The sequence below is a fragment of the Leuresthes tenuis genome, unplaced genomic scaffold (assembly GCF_036924035.1).
Source record: "Leuresthes tenuis unplaced genomic scaffold, fLeuTen1.0.hap1 SCAF_34, whole genome shotgun sequence".
NCBI classification, from domain to species: domain Eukaryota; kingdom Metazoa; phylum Chordata; class Actinopteri; order Atheriniformes; family Atherinopsidae; genus Leuresthes; species Leuresthes tenuis.
In genome coordinates this window covers 746,475-760,970 of record NW_027325388.1, presented here as the reverse complement: position 1 = coordinate 760,970, position 14,496 = coordinate 746,475, and the positions used below count along the sequence as shown (strand labels likewise).

General features: G+C 41.2%; 1 pseudogene; it reads left to right on the top strand.

The window, feature by feature from the left end:
• Window positions 1-3,683: 3,683 nt before the first annotated feature.
• LOC140285241 (U2 spliceosomal RNA) lies at window positions 3,684-3,860 on the top strand (annotated as a pseudogene).
• The last annotated feature ends 10,636 nt before the right edge of the window (window positions 3,861-14,496 follow it).

Below are 14,496 nucleotides of genomic sequence, written 5' to 3'. Positions count from 1 at the left end.
TCCATAATGTAGAAAAGAGAGAAAAAAGCCTTTCTGATTTGTTGTGTGTGCTCACAGTGCAGAGTGTAGAGAAAAGAGAGAAAAGAAAGCCGTTTTGGTGTCACGGGTGTTGTGACTTACACACACACATTTCTGAATTGAGAAAGGAAATTATTTTAGAGGAAGCACTAGAGTTTAGATCCCACATTTGTTGATAGGCATTCATTTAATTTTTCTTTTAATCAGTTTTAAAGTGAATACTAACTGAGAAATGAAAAAGGTGAAGAGTTTAGAAGCTTGGTTCAAGAGCAAAACTTGGTTTATGATCAGCTGAGTCTCTAAACAGAACAGCAAAGGGCTTCATCGAACATTTAAAAAAGATTCAGATTGTTAGAATATCCAGAATTTATAGGAATGGTGGTGATTACTCTTATTTTCTAGAATGGAAATAACTGCACCATGTCTGTTTTATGAATTTAAGGGGCTAAAAAGTTTTGTTCTCGTTTTTCTATGATTAACCGAATGTATGTGAGAGTCCAAACAGACAGAAGGGTTACGGCCGAGCGCTGGACCTTCCAAAAAAGATGAGACAGGCTGGACCCGTGCCATACTAGTTAAGGCCTGCCTGTGGATTACAGGTTCTTTAAACTCTCACACACACAAACTCACACACGTTCGCACACATACACCCATACACACACACATTCTTGAACTTGCTGCAAGATTAAACCTTTGCATTAACTGACTCCAGCAACTCTGAGTCTCATTGAGAGACTTTTCTCAACAATTGGGTCCTCAAACCAGATCTCAAAGTTTTTTCCGCTGTCCAGGGTCGGAGCTGAAACCGTGCACGGGGGAGTCCAGTACTCCTAATGAAAGACCCCCTGCTGAATTGCGGTAATTAGGGGCCAGTGTCCACTGAAAGGGGAAAAAGGGACGAGATCGTACTTTTGAATCAATGGCCAGAAGCCATTGGCAGTGCAGGCATCAACAATAATGGTGTTATTTCACCCATTAACACTTAAGGTACCTCATGCAGTGGCTGTGATATGGTTACTTAACAAAATATCTTTACCAGACATCTCTCCTACATAACAGTTCTTCTTTCACAGCCACACCTTGTTGTCGAGAGATGTGCTACACTTAATCCATCCACACTGCTACCTACCCCACAGATGGAAAGCCTCATGATTGCATGTCAGAAATAACCATCAGTGTTTTACCCAGGCCAGACTTAACTGATATACATTATGAAAATGCAGAAATAACTATATTTATTCAACAGATCAAGGAAAAAAACCCTGATGGCACAAATGCTACAGGATTTGCAGTAGTAACAGAAACTGAAGTTTTCTTAAAACAACCGCTACCAAAAAATTACTCTGTTCAAGCAGTCGAATTGGTAGCTTTAACTGAAGCTTGTAAATTAAATAACAAAAAGGTTGTTAACGTTTACACTGACAGTCAGTATGCCTTCTCAACTGTGCATGTGTTAACACAGCATTGGAAAAACAGGTATGTTGACATCCACAGCTAAATGTATAAACTACAAATATTTTAGCATTATTAGATGTTATTCAATTGCCATCTACAATAGACTCGTATGAATGACCGGAAGGAAAACCATACTGCCAAAGAATTTGTTTAAATATGCTGCAGTATTGAGCCACGGACCATGTCATGTCTCAACAGGAGGGATGGAAGCAATAATGAACCAGGTTTTTACAGCATATGGTTTTACTAATTATTAAAAACATTTTTTTAGAATAAATAAATGAATAAAGTTTTGTCTAGCAGGTCAAATATGTGCAAAATACATTCCACAGGGCAATCTAAGACCAAAACGAAGATAATTCCCTAAGCCAGTGTATCTTTTTCAACATATTTGTTTGGATTTCATTATTTCATTATTTTGTAGATTTCATTTAACTAAATTAATGTTAAGGGAAACGATTCTGCTCAGTGACAACAGAGGTTTTTACTAAATGGTCTGAAATATTTCCATGTGCACAAGCAGATGCACTCTCAGTAGCAAAATCACGCGTAAAATAACTCATTTCTAGATTTGAAATTCCTGAAAAGATCTTCAGTGATAATTTGACACACTTTGTAAACAATGTCATCTCACTGATGGCAAAGAACTTAAAATAGACCTTAGAAACCACTGTGATATAGAAGGTTTCGCTAACACATTGGAATTGTTTTACTATTTACATATGCATGTGCAGTGAAGAATTGCTTGCTGCTGATAAATGCAAAGAAGAACAGCTTACACATAAATGCTCACATATAGGCTGCTGAATGCAATGAAGACCTGCGTATCCAGTAAAGTTCAATGTCAATGTGTAATATCCAATTAGGATTTGCAAAACAGTGAAGTTAAACAATGAATGGGTCCATAGTCGGTATGAGAAGACTACAGGAATATTTACCTGGGTGTACGTTCAAATTATTGTAAATTATTGTTTGTTTGTTTGTTAGTATGTATATGAATGTTATGTGTATAAACTGTGTTGAGTTGTAGTTACTCAGTAGTGTCTCAGTGAAACAACCGACGGGGGAAGCCTTGCGGTGACAACAAAAGCAGTGTTTTACTGATCAGTCAAGTTGCTCCAGTGTACTCCATACAAACTGGTTGGCTACTGAAGGGATAGAAAATGGGGAATACTTGTTTTAAAGCAAACAAGGAATTAGATGGGAAAAATACATGTTTTAACGGGACCCAGACAATATTAAATACTCAGACAGATGGGAGAAGAAGTGTAGTTTTGTAGGAAATCACAAAATTATTACATAAAATGAGTGAAATCAATTGAAGAATGCCTTTCTGGAGAGCTGTTTACCACAGATGAGCAGCTTTGCGACCAAGCACATTGTAGATCGCTTTACTGCCAAAATGATCTAGTTTAATGGATTGGTTTAGACATTTATAACAGCATTTTAAGAACAAAGAGAGAAACAAAAAGGGACAACGCTTCATGGTGGAAGGTGATGTATAAATAACTGTGTATATGATGAAGGAGAGACCATTTGAGCAGCACAGCCATTTCGCAGCACAGGGACAGCAGTTCAAGTTAAAGGATCTCCCATGTGGTATCACCTGTCACACTGTCAAGGCATCAAAAGAAGAAAAAATCACCAAACTCAAGGACAAAGAGACGAAGACTCCGGTGAACGAAGAGAGAGGACTTACAAACCAGAAATACAAAAGGATGCTCGATATCAAGATCCAGAAGAAGAGGCTAACAATGCCACGAACACTTACGATGCTGGGAATGATGCCAGCAATGAACAGAGAAGAAGATTCAGTGTCATCAATCTGCAACACGTGCCTCTAATGAGGGGGTGAATATAGAATCCTCAACGATTACAACGTCTCTGGGAACTGTGACAACAACAAGGTTTAAACCATTTTGATATATATTGTAACCTATTGGCTAAGGAATAGTGCTGAAAATGAGGTAAATCTAATCCACCACTGTCCTTGGTCTTCTGTAGGGTTTTTAAACTAATACGTGGTGGTTTGTTTTTCCACAGAAATTTGGAGATGCATGAATCTAGTGACTTAAACCAAGTAGCAGATAGTTTTATGGGGATCATTGAGAACAAATAGTTAACTTTTGGTAGTATCATCATTTTAATGGTTGTAACTCTCCCCATAAGTGATATAGGTAAGGACTTCCAACGAGAGAGATCGTCCTCTACTCTCTTTACTAATTGCACATAATCCATCTGTACTTATCAGTTTAATATGTGATATGTCTATGCAAGGACTACATATTAAATGGATTTTTATCAATAGGAGTTGAAAAAGGAGCTTGCTCCGTTCACTCCAAGCATCGACCCGGTACTGCAGTGCCGCTGGGAACGGTGCGCTCTCCTCTGCTGTTGTGAAAAAGCTAACAGCGGTGCAGGATGGAAGTTTCTTTTAGTCTGCTGAGAAAAGAGAGTGAATGCGAAGTAGACTTTAACACGGCTCTGGGAGCGAGCCGAGTGCGGGCTAACCAGGAGAAATGCTTGAAAAAAACGCGACACCGAATGAGCGGTCAGAACAAAGCCTCAATACGGTGTTCCTGTGGTGTTTTTATAAAATGCGGTGAAAATAAAGGTGTGAATGCCCCATAGAAAACTAAAAGGTGGAGCGGAAGTGTTCGGCTGCAAGAAGGTGTGAATGTCCGACTATATTTAGTGAAAAGCAGGTGAAGCAAGGTCTGAATGCCCAACCTTACATCATCAAAAGCGAGATCAGAGGTTTTTGGCTGCAAGAAGGCCATAGTTTGCCAAAAGCGGGTGAGGTGCGAATGACCGACTAAATATCAACAAAAGTGGGGGCGGAGGTCTTCGGATGCAAGTGGGTGTGAATATCCCACCATACAAGTATGGTGGAGAGGAAGCTGTGAATGGCCGACCATAGTTTGCAAAAAGCGGGTGAGAAAAGGTGCGAATGTCCCACCATACATGATCGAAACAGGGTGTTTGGCTGCGACAAGGTGTGAATGTCCACCCATAATTAATGAAAAGCGGGCAACAAGTAGGTTCGAATGCCATACCATACATCATCAAAAGCAGGAGTGGATGTGTTCGGCTACAAGAAGGTTTGAATGTCCGAGCATAGTTTGTAAAAAGCGGGTAAGAAAAGGTTCGAATGCCCGAACATACACCATCAAAAGAGGGAGCGGAGGTGTTCCGCTGTAAGACGGTGTGAATGTCCGACCATAGTTGGTAAAAAGTGGGTATGAAAAGGTGCGAATGCCCAAATTCGGCTGCAAAAAACTGTGTTCGGCTGCAAAAAGGTGTGAATGTTCGACTAAAGTTTGTAAAAAGCGGGTAAGACAAGGTGCGAATGCCTGACAATGTATGATCAAAAGCGGGAGCGGAGGTGTTCAGCTGCAAGAAGGTCTAAATGTCCATAATTAATTGCTAGAAAACATGAAAGAAAATTTTCGAAAATCAATCCGCACATGATCATAAGTGGGAGAGGAGGTGTTCAGCTGCAAGAAGGTGTGAATATCCTACCATAATTGCTGAAAAATGTGTTAGAAACGGTAAGAATCCCGGACCATACCTCATCAAAAGCTAGAGAGGTGGTGTTCGGCTACAAGTAGGTGTGAATGTCTGACTAAAGTTCAAATATATTAACAAAAGCGGGAGGAGAGGTCTTTGGATGAGTGGTTGAGAATTTCCAACCATAATCTATAAAATGCGGTGAAAAAAAAGGTGTGATAGAAACCTAAAAGGTGGAGCGGAAGTGTTCGGCTGCAAGAAGGTGTGAATGTCCATCTATAGTTGGTGAAAAGCAGGAAAAGCAAGGTCTGAATGCCCAATCTTACATCATCAAAAGCGAGATCAGAGGTGTTTGGCGGCAAGAAAACGGGTAAGGTGTGAATGACCGACTAAATATCAACAAAAGTGGGGGCGGAGATCTTCGGATGCAAGTGGGTGTGAATATCCCACCATACAAGTATGGTGGAGAGGAAGCTGTGAATGGCCGACCATAGTTTGCAAAAAGCGGGTGAGAAAAGGTGCGAATGTCCAACCATACATGATCAAAACAGGGAGCGGAGGTGTTTGGCTGTGACAAGGTGTGAATGTCCACCCATAATTAATGAAAAGCGGGCAACAAGTAGGTTCGAATGCCCAACCATACATCAACAAAAGCAGGAGTGGATGTGTTTGGCTACAAGAAGGTTTGAATGTCCGAGCATAGTTTGTAAAAAGCGGGTAAGAAAAGGTGCGAATGCCCGAACATACACCATCAAAAGAGGGAGCGGAGGTGTTACACTTGAAAGACGGTGTGAATGTCCGACCATAGTTGGTAAAAAGTGGGTAAGAAAAGGTTCGAATGCCCGAATATATACCATCAAAAGCGGAAGCGGAGGTGTTCGGCTGCAAGAAGGTGTGAAAGTCCGACCATGGTTTGTAAAAAGCGGGTAAGAAAAGGTGCGAATGCCCGACAATGTATGATCAAAAGAGGGAACGGAGGTTTTCGGCTGCAAGAAGGTCTAAATGTCCAACCATAATTTGTAAAAACCGGGGAAGAAAAGGCTCGGAAGCCCGACTATACACCATCAAAAGCGGGAACGGAGGTTTTCGGCTACAAGAAGGTTTGAATGTACGACCATAGTTTGTAAAAAGCGGGTAAGAAAAGGTGCGAATGCCCGAACATACACCATCAAAAGAGGGAGCGGAGGTGTTACACTTGAAAGACGGTGTGAATGTCCGACCATAGTTGGTAAAAAGTGGGTAAGAAAAGGTTCGAATGCCCGAATATATACCATCAAAAGCGGAAGCGGAGGTGTTCGGCTGCAAGAAGGTGTGAACGTCCGACCAAAGTTTGTAAAAAGCAGTTAAGAAAAGGTTCGAATATCCAACCAAACATAATCAAAAGTGGGAGCAGAGCTGTTCGACTGCAAGTAGGTGTGAATATCCACCCATAATTCCTGAAAAATGGGTAAGAAAAGGTGCGAATGCCCAACCATACATCATCAAAAGAAGAAGTGGATGTGTTCTGCTACAAGAAGGTTTGAATGTCCAACCATAGTTTGTAAAAAGCGTGTAAGAAAAAGTTCGATTGCCCGAACATACACCATCAAAAGAGGGAGCGGAGGTGTTCCGCTGTAAGATGCTGCGAATGTCCGACCATAGTTGGTAAAAAGCGGGTAAGAAAAGGTTAAAAAACCGGACTGTACACAATCAATAGCGGGAGCGGAGTTGTTCGGCTACAAGAAGGTGTGAAAGTCCGACCATGGTTTGTAAAAAGCGGGTAAGACAAGGTGCGAATGCCCGACAATGTATGATCAAAAGAGGGAGCGGAGTTGTTCGGCTGCAAGGTCTGAATTTCCAACCATAATTTGTAAACACCGTTGAAGAAAAGGCTCGAAAGCCCGACTATACACCATCAAAAGCGGGAGCGGAGGTGTTCAGCTGCAAGAAGGTCTGAATGTCCACCAATAATTACTGAAAAATGGGTAAGAAAAGGTGTGAATGCCCAACTATACATCATCACAAGCAGAAGTGGATGTGTTCGGCCACAAGAAGGTTTAAATGTCCGACCATAGTTTGTAAAAGGCGGGTAAGAAAAGGTTCGAATGCCCGAACATACACAATCAAAAGAGGGAGCGGAGGTGTTTCACTGCAAGAAGGTGTGAATGTCCGAGCATAGTTTGTAAAAAGTGGGTAAGAAAAGGTTCGAATGCCAGAACATACACCATCAAAAGAGGGAGCGGAGGTGTTCCGCTGTAAGAAGGTGTGAATGTCCGACCATAGTTGGTAAAAAGCGGGTAAGAAAAGGCTAAAATACCCAACTCTACACAATCAATAGCGGGAGCGGAGTTGTTCGGCTAAAAGAAGGTATGAAAGTCCGACCATGGTTTGTAAAAAGCGGGTAAGAAAAGGTTCGAATGCCAAAATATACACCATCAAAAGCGGAAGCCGAGGTGTTCGGCTGCAAGTAGGTGTGAATGTCAGATCATAATTTGTAAAAAGCTGATGAGAAAGGTGTGAATGACCGACAATAATTGCTGAAAAATGTGTTAGAAAAGGTAAGAATGCCGGACCATTCATCATCAAAAGCCGGAGAAGAGGTGTTCGGCTGCAAGAAGCTGTGAATGTCCAGCCATAATAACTCAAAAACGGGTAAGAAAAGGTAGTATTGCCAGACCATAAATGATCAAAACAGGGAGCGGAGGTGTTCCGCTGTAAGAAGGTGTGAATGTCCCACCATAATTGGTAAAAAGCGGGTAAGAAAAGGTTAAAATACCCGACTGTACACAATCAATAGCGGGAAGGGATGTGTTCGGCTACAAGAAGGTGTGAAAGTCCGACCATGTTTTGTAAAAAGCGGGTAAGAAAAGGTGCGAATGCCCGACAATGTATGATCAAAAGAGGGAGCGGAGGTTTTCGGCTGCAAGAAGGTCTGAATGTCCAACCATAATTTGTAAAAACCGGGGAAGAAAAGGCTCGAAAGCCCAACTATACACCATCAAAAGCGGGAGCAGAGGTGTTCAGCTGCAAGAAGGTCTCAATGTCCATCAATAATTGCTAGAAAACATGAAAGAAAATTTTTCGAATATCAAACCGCACATGATCATATGCGGGAGAGGAGGTGTTCAGCTGTAAGATGGTGTGAATGTCCATCCATAATTCCTGAAAAATGGGTAAAAAAAGGTGCGAATGCCCAACCATACAACATCAAAAGCAGGTGTGAATGTCATCATAATTTGCAAAAACCTGATGAGAAATGGTGAGAATGCCCGACTATACACCATCAAATGCGGGAGCGGAGGTGTTCGGCTGTGAGTAGGTGTGAATGTCCGACCATACTTGCTGAAAAATATGACAAAGCAGTTTTCACTTGGTTTGAGTGAAGGAATTCATTTTATATCAAAATCCGAAATTGTGTAGAACTCGTGGAAATAAGTTTATTCTCGGATTCCTAAAGGTTTAGTGTTGTTCTTTGGTATACTGCAAAGTAATACTTTCTATTTTGTTGAAACCCATTCAGACATGGATAAATATGAAGGACAAAGCAGTTTTAACTTGGTTTGAGTGAAGGAATTCATTTTATATCAAAATCCGAAATTGTGTAGAACTGGTGATAAGAAGCTTATTCTCGGATTCCTAAAGGTTTAGTGTTGTTCTTTGGTATACTGTAAAGTAATACTTTCTTTTTTGTTGAAACCTATTCAGACACAGATAAATATTAAGGACAAAGCAGTTTTAACTTGGTTTGAGTGAAGGAATTCATTTTATGTCAAAATCCGAAATTGTGTAGAACTGGCGATAAGAAGCTTATTCTCGGATTCCTAAAGGTTTAGTGTTGTTCTTTGGTATACTGCAAAGTAATACTTTCTTTTTTGTTGAAACCTATTCAGACATGGATAAATATTAAGGACAAAGCAGTTTTAACTTGGTTTGAGTGAAGGAATTCATTTTATATCAAAATCCGAAATTGTGTAGAACTGGTGATAAGAAGCTTATTCTCGGATTCCTAAAGGTTTAGTGTTGTTCTTTGGTATACTGCAAATTAATACTTTCTTTTTTGTTGAAACCTATTCAGACATGGATAAATATGAAGGACAAAGCAGTTTTAACTTGGTTTGAGTGAAGGAATTCATTTTATATCAAAATCCGAAATTGTGTAGAACTGGTGATAAGAAGCTTATTCTCGGATTCCTAAAGGTTTAGTGTTGTTCTTTGGTATACTGCAAATTAATACTTTCTTTTTTGTTGAAACCTATTCAGACATGGATAAATATGAAGGACAAAGCAGTTTTAACTTGGTTTGAGTGAAGGAATTCATTTTATATCAAAATCCGAAATTGTGTAGAACTGGTGATAAGAAGCTTATTCTCGGATTCCTGAAAAGGTTTAGAGTTGTTCTTTCCTATCCTGCAAAGTACAACGTTCTTTTTTGTTTAAAGCTATTATGACATGGATAAATATGAAGGACAAAGCAGTTTTAACTTAATCGGTTTCAACAAAATAGAAAGTATTACTTTGCAGTATACTAAAGAACAACACTAAACCTTTAGGAATCCGAGAATAAACTTATTTCCACGAGTTCTACACAATTTCGGATTTTGATATAAAATGAATTCCTTCACTCAAACCAAGTTAAAACTGCTTTGTCCTTGATATTTATCCATGTCTGAATCGGTTTCAACAAAATAAAAAGTATTACTTTGCAGTATACCAAAGAACAACACTAAACCTTTAGGAATCCGAGAATAAACTTATTTCCACGAGTTCTACACAATTTCGGATTTTGATATAAAATGAAATCCTTCACTCAAACCAAGTGAAAACTGCTTTGTCATATTTTTCAGCAAGTATGGTCGGACATTCACACCTACTCACAGCCGAACACCTCCGCTCCCGCATTTGATGGTGTATAGTCGGGCATTCTCACCATTTCTCATCAGGTTTTTGCAAATTATGATCTGACATTCACACCTGCTTTTGATGATGTATGGTTGGGCATTCGCACCTTTTTTTTTTATCCATTTTTGAGGAATTATGGGTGGACATTCACACCTTCTTGCAGCTAAACACCTCCGCTCCCACTTATGATCATGTGCGGTTTGATATTCGAAAATTTTCTTTCATGTTTTCTAGCAATTATTGTTGGACATTCAGACCTTCTTGCAGCTGAACCCCTCTGCTCCCGCTTTTGATGGTGTATAGTCGGGCTTTCAAACCTTTTCTTCCCCGGTTTTTACAAATTATGGTTGGACATTCAGACCTTCTTTTAGCCGAAAACCTCCGCTCCCTCTTTTGATCATACATTGTCGGGCATTCGCACCTTTTCTTACCCGCTTTTTACAAAACATGGTCGGACTTTCACACCTTCTTGTAGCCGAACACATTCGCTCCCGCTATTGATTGTGTGCAGTCGGGTATTTTAACCTTTTCTTACCAACTTTTTACCAACTACGGTCGGACATTCACACCTTCTTATGGCGGAACACCTCCACTCCCTCTTTTGATGGTGTATGTTTGGGCATTCGAACCTTTTCTTACCCGCTTTTTACAAACTATGGTCGGACATTCAAACCTTCTTGTAGCCGAACACATCCAGTTCTGCTTTTGAGGATGTATGGTCGGACTTTCACACCTTTTAGTAGCCAAACAACTCCGCTCCCGCTATTGATTGTGTACAGTCGGGTCTTTTAACCTTTTCTTACCCGCTTTTTACCAATTATGGTCGGACATTCACACCTTCTTACAGCGGAACACCTCCGCTCCCTGTTTTGATCATTTATGGTCTGGCAATACTACCTTTTCTTACCCGTTTTTGAGTAATTATGGCTGGACATTCACAGCTTCTTGCATCCGAACACCTCTTCTCTGCTTTTGATGATGAATAGTCCGGCATTCTTACCTTTTCTAACACATTTTTCAGTAATTATTGTCGGTCATTCACACCTTTCTCATCAGCTTTTTGCAAATTATGATCTGACATTCACACCTACTTGCAGCCGAACACCTCGGCTTCCGTTTTTGATGGTGTATATTTTGGCATTCGAACCTTTTCTTACCCACTTTTTACAAACTATGCTCGGACATTCACACCTTCTTGCAGCGAAACCCCTCCGCTCCCTCTTTTGATTGTGTATGTTCGGGCATTCGAACCTTTTCTTACCCGCTTTTTACAAACTATGGTCGGACATTCAAACCTTCTTGTGGCCGAACACATCCACTTCTGCTTTTTATGATGTATAGTTGGGCATTCACACCTTTTATTACCCATTTTTCAGTAATTATTGGTTGGAAATTCAGACCTTGCAGCCGAACACCTCCGCTCCCTCTTTTGATCATACATTGTCGGGCATTCGCACCTTGTCTTACCCGCGTTTTACAAACCATGGTCGGACTTTCACACCTTCTTGTAGCCGAACAACTCCGCTCCCGCTATTGATTGTGTAGAGTCGGGTATTTTAACCTTTTCTTACCCGCTTTTTACCAATTATGATCGGACTTTCACACCGTCTTACAGCGGAACACCTCCGCTCCCTCTTTTGATGGTGTATGTTCGGGCATTCAAACTTTGTCTTACCCACTTTTTACAAACTATGGTCGGACCTTCAAACCTTCTTGTAGCAGAACACATCCACTTCTTCTTTTGATGATGTATGGTTGGGCATTCGCACCTTTTCTTACCCATTTTTCAGGAATTATGGGTGGACATTCACACCTACTTGCAGTCGAACAGCTCTGCTCCCACTTTTGATTATGTTTGGTTGGATATTCGAACCTTTTCTTAACTGCTTTTTACAAACTTTGGTCGGACGTTCACACCTTCTTGCAGCCGAACACCTCCGTTTCCGCTTTTGATGGTATATATTCTGGCATTCGAACCTTTTCTTACCCACTTTTTACAAACTATGCTCGGACATTCACACCTTCTTGCAGCGAAACACCTCCGCTCCCTCTTTTGATTGTGTATGTTCGGGCATTTAAACCTTTTCTTACCCGCCTTTTACAAACTATGGTCGGACATTCAAACCTTCTTGTGGCCGCACACATCCACTTCTGCTTGTGATGATGTATAGTTAGGCATTCACACCTTTTCTTACCCATTTCTCAGTAATTATTGGTGGACATTCAGACCTTCTTGCAGCTGAACACCTCTGCTCCCGCTTTTGATGGTGTATAGTCGGGCTTTCGAGGCTTTTCTTCAACGGTGTTTACAAATTATGGTTGGAAATTCAGACCTTGCAGCCGAACACCTCCGCTCCCTCTTTTGATCATACATTGTCGGGCATTCGCACCTTGTCTTACCCGCGTTTTACAAACCATGGTCGGACTTTCACACCTTCTTGTAGCCGAACAACTCCGCTCCCGCTATTGATTGTGTACAGTCGGGTATTTTAACCTTTTCTTACCCGCTTTTTACCAATTATGGTCAGACATTCACACCGTCTTACAGCGGAACACCTCCGCTCCCAATTTTGATGGTGTATGTTCGAGCATTCGAACTTTTTCTTACCCACTTTTTACAAGCTATGGTCGGACATTCAAACCTTCTTGTAGCAGAACACATCCACTTCTTCTTTTGATGATGTATGGTTGGGCATTCGCACCTTTTCTTACCCATTTTTCAGGAATTATGGGTGGAAATTCACACCTACTTGCAGTCGAACAGCTCTGCTCCCACTTTTGATTATGTTTGGTTGGATATTCGAACCTTTTCTTAACTGCTTTTTACAAACTTTGGTCGGACGTTCACACCTTCTTGCAGCCGAACACCTCCGCTTCCGCTTATGATGGTATATATTCGGGCATTCGAACCTTTTCTTACCCGCTTTTTACAAACTATGGTTGGACATTCAAACCTTCTTGTAGCCGAAAACCTCCACTCCCTCTTTTGATCATACATTGTCGGGCATTCGCACCTTTTCTTACCCGCTTTTTACAAACTATGCTCGGACATTCAAACCTTCTTGTAGCCAAACACATCCACTCCTGCTTTTGTTGATGTATGGTTGGGCATTCGAACCTACTTGTTGCCCGCTTTTCATTAATTATGGGTGGACATTCAGACCTACTTGCAGCCGAACACCTCGGCTTCCGCTTTTGATGGTGTATATTTTTGCATTCGAACCTTTTCTTACCCGCTTTTTACAAACCATGGTCGGACTTTCACACCTTCTTTTAGCCGAACAACTCCGCTCCCGCTATTGATTGTGTAGAGTCGGGTATTTTAACCTTTTCTTACCCGCTTTTTACCAACTATGGTTGGACATTCACACCTTCTTACAGCGGAACACCTCCGCTCCCTCTTTTGATGGTGTATGTTCGGGCATTCGAACCTTTTCTTACCCGCTTTTTACAAACTATGCTCGGACATTCACACCTTCTTGCAGCGAAACACCTCCGCTCCCTCTTTTGATTGTGTATGTTCGGGCATTCAAACCTTTTCTTACCCGCCTTTTACAAACTCTGGTTGGACATTCAAACCTTCTTGTGGCCGAACACATCCACTTCTGCTTTTGATGATGTATAGTTGGGCATTCACACCTCTTCTTACCCATTTTTCAGTAATTATTGGTGGACATTCAGACCTTCTTGCAGCTGAACACCTCTGCTCCCGCTTTTGATGGTGTATAGTCGGGCTTTCGAGGCTTTTCTTCAACGGTGTTTACAAATTATGGTTGGAAATTCAGACCTTGCAGCCGAACACCTCCGCTCCCTCTTTTGATCATACATTGTCGGACATTCGCACCTTGTCTTACCCGCGTTTTACAAACCATGGTCGGACATTCACAGCTTCCTCTCCACCATACTTGTATGGTGGGATATTCACACCCACTTGCATCCGAAGACCTCCGCCCCCACTTTTGTTGATATTTAGTCGGTCGTTCACACCTTACCCGTTTTCTTGCCGCCAAACACCTCTGATCTCGCTTTTGATGATGTAAGATTGGGCATTCAGACCTTGCTTTTCCTGCTTTTCACCAACTATAGACGGACATTCACACCTTCTTGCAGCCGAACACTTCCGCTCCACCTTTTAGGTTTCTATCACACCTTTTTTTTCACCGCTTTTTATAGATTATGGTTGGAAATTCTCAACCACTCATCCGAAGACCTCTCCTCCCGCTTTTGTTAATATATTTGAACTTTAGTCAGACATTCACACCTACTTGCAGCCGAACACCACCTCTCTAGCTTTTGATGATGTATGGTCCGGCATTCTTACCGTTTCTAACACATTTTTCAGCAATTATGGTAGGACATTCACACCTTCTTGCAGCTGAACACCTCCTCTCCCACTTATGATCATGTGCAGATTGATTTTCGAAAATTTTCTTTCATGTTTTCTAGCAATTAATGATGGACATTTAGACCTTCTTGCAGCTGAACACCTCCGCTCCCGCTTTTGATCATACATTGTCAGGCATTCGAACCTTGTCTTACAAACTTTAGTCAAACATTCACACCTTTTTGCAGCCGAACACAGTTTTTTTCAGCCGAACTTGGGCATTCGAACCTTTTCATACCCACTTTTTACCA